The sequence below is a fragment of the Euphorbia lathyris genome, chromosome 3, assembly GCF_963576675.1.
Source record: "Euphorbia lathyris chromosome 3, ddEupLath1.1, whole genome shotgun sequence".
NCBI lineage: Eukaryota > Viridiplantae > Streptophyta > Magnoliopsida > Malpighiales > Euphorbiaceae > Euphorbia > Euphorbia lathyris.
Genome location: NC_088912.1, coordinates 110,341,334 through 110,344,395, shown reverse-complemented (window position 1 = coordinate 110,344,395; position 3,062 = coordinate 110,341,334). Strand labels below are relative to the sequence as shown.

The 3,062-nt window shown below is 35.2% G+C and overlaps 1 long non-coding RNA gene across 2 annotated transcripts; it reads right to left on the bottom strand.

The window, feature by feature from the left end:
* Positions 1-513: 513 nt before the first annotated feature.
* On the bottom strand, positions 514-3,062 carry LOC136224852 (uncharacterized). 2 transcript variants are annotated; one of them, XR_010686643.1, is made up of 4 exons: positions 2,924-3,062; positions 2,758-2,844; positions 1,847-1,941; positions 514-844 (listed from the first exon to the last, which is right to left on the bottom strand). It is a non-coding gene; the product is annotated as an uncharacterized lncRNA (long non-coding RNA). The 2 variants fall into 2 exon arrangements; XR_010686642.1 differs by lacking the exons at positions 514-844; positions 1,847-1,941 and adding an exon at positions 1,992-2,339.

Sequence of the window (3,062 nt, the reverse complement as noted above, 5' to 3'; positions counted from 1 at the left end):
TACTGATACTCTTGCACTTGGCCATTAGTTACATCTCAAGGTCAGATCAATTTCTCTTCATCCTTCTTCTCACTTCCTGCATATCTTCCCTCTCTCACTTTCTGATTTTCTCTCTCTCTTCTTGACTGTAGAAGTTATCAAGGTTTTAAGAGCCAAGAAACACGTGAAAGTAAAGAGGCAACAACCAGATTCATCAGAGGAACATATAGCTTCAGATTCTGAGAATGGAAGCAAACCTGCCAGTATGTACTCAAATAAAGATAAAGATCACCAGGTATGTATATATGTGTTTCTCACTCTCTCTATCTCAGAATATTTTTCCAGATTCTTGTATATGTCCTGAAACCTCACCTGTTCTTTGAACAAGTTCCTCTATGTTTTAATATTTCATACATAATCAACAAAAGAACATTGGAAACAGCTATTAGTTAAACTTATTATAATTATTCATTTGGAGTTAAAAACTGAACACTGCTTTCAATCCTCTTGTTTTAAGACGATATTATAGAGCGATTGATTTGGTTGAACAAAACTGACCGTTGTGATAATGCTAATCGCACGAAACAAAACATGAAAGGCAACAACCAAGGGCCCAAGCTAACAACTCCATTGTAATGAGGTCCAAGTCTTAGCGGCCGCCATATACAGAGTATCTCTGAGTCTGGGATCTGACTACTGCATCTGATTGTAATATCTTAAATAGTCAATGAAGCATACAGTTGACCTCTATCTTTGGAAAGATTGCTCATGAGTTCTTGGACACCATCCTTGCCTAACGTATCCTTCAAGTAGATAGAAGCAGCAGCTACTTACTTCCTTAGGTGTAACTTTGCCATCATAATCCCTGCCAACAATGAACATAAATTAATATAAGTTTGCAAATCTAGTTGCATGAAGAAAGGGGCTACAAGGGTGTATTAACCCCTGAACTTATAGTCAAACAAAACCCGATGACATAACATGTAAAAATTTGCACATAATAGGCATGGCCGCTTTGCATCAGTGACCTTTCAATAACAAGATCTGCCAGAAGTTGACTAAAATAATCAAATTCAGTCATAGTTTATATGCATTACTTATCAACCGAGCTCCAAGATTGTAAACCAGAACCTGATAATTTCAACATTTAGTGCCACTGGAAATAGCTGTTCATGAATCATGACACCAAGAGCAATACACGGAAGCATACATATATGCACATGCTAAAAATTATCAATTTCAAACTGACTCAGCAAATGACAAGGTTACGTTTGAAAGAGAGAATTTTGTAGGTCACAACTTGATGCAAAAGGTTTCAAATTTCTTAGTTAACTAAATAAAGTTTATATTGACATAATGAAATCGTCACCTGTTTGGCTCACACTAATGCAACAAGATAAAAACAAAAAGTCTAACATAGACCAAAACAATCTTGAAAACTCATCACAGTTTATTCTATTAAATTAAGAGAACAGTTAATGAGGATATCATGATTCCAAGAACAAGAATAAAAACAGTAATAACCTTGATTATCTCTTCCTGCATGTCAAGGTATCCCAATTTCCTCCTTTCAAAAATAGAATCTTCTGGTGGTAAAGATGTAACACCACCAGTATCTACAGACAGTACTTTTGGCTTTGCAATTTGAGGGTGAGTCTATATTTAATGTCACCGTAGAGGTATCCGACACTGATTATATTCAACATGCTTGTACTTTGCCAAGTATTCAACAAGTTCAATGCAAGAAACTTTGAAAAGCAAAATGTGTTCAAAAGGAATCCATAGGAACAATTTCAAAGCTCATATTAGTATCAGCTTCAGTATTAAGTGCACTCCCATTACATGATCATCTAGGATGATAGCATACCTTATTACGAGAGGCATAAATTTTAACTCTCTTTGCCCTGTTAGCAAACTTCAATGTATTATGAGTTTCCTCCATACTACTAGATGCAGAAATAACTGCAGATATAAGCCGTATAACAAATTAAGAGAAGGAATCCATATATTAATGTCACTGCAAGACATTTGGTCCATCCTCTAGTTAGAAACCAGACGAAAGCAAAAAACAATAAGAAAATAGATACATGAGCAATTCCCATTGGATTTTATAGAAAACATAATCTATACGATAGTATAGCATCAACACATTCTGCGCATTTCATGTGTTATACATAATTTGGTTATAAAATTCAGAGTATATGCATGGTCAACTAATGAAAGCAATAAATTTGAAGAATTTTAAATTAATATTTTCTTTTAACTCCTTGAAGTTGTTAACTCTGCTTATTAGCCCAGCCTTAGGGAGGAAAGCCTGCAATCCTTGCTAAATCCAACTCCCAAAATCTGCTTTTGACACTCTATGCAAAAACATGAACACAATCAAATCAATCACACAAACCTCAGTCCTTGTAAGGAGTCTCCCAGTATTCCACTTTATACATAACACCATGTAAAAAGCCAAAAACGATTTCAGCACTCATTTTCAATTTTGAAAAACTAAGTCCAATCTGACTGCTGAAACCTAAAACACTATTCCACCTCTTCCATGTACTTACAAACTTAGGAAGAGAAAACAATAAGAAAACCCTAAAATTAAAGCAGCTAAGACAAATAATGAGCACGAATTAAGAGGGGAAACCTCATTTTTCAACTAATAAACACCAAACAAAGATTAAATCGAATCTAATCAAAATAAAAGTTTAAATGTATCTAGAATCAATAAGCAAAATAGCTGAAGAATAAGAAAGAAAAAGAAGAGACGTTTAAAGTTTTTACAAATTGGATACTGTGATTAGGTTCTCGAGACTCCATGTGGATATGTTTTTGCTTGGACTTAACATTCTGTGACTTCCTTCTCTTAACCTGCAATCAATAGAACAGATTCACAGAAAACACAAACATACATGGAGAACGATTACAAAAATGGAAGAAAGAAAGAAACCTTAGCAGTGAGACCGAACTGAGGCAGGAGGTGAGCGGCCAAGAGAGGAGAATGACGTTCATAGAGAGCGGCCAAGAGAGGAAATTGACCTTCATGGAGAGTGGGGAAGAGAGGAGAAAACATCAGTCATTATGTTTGA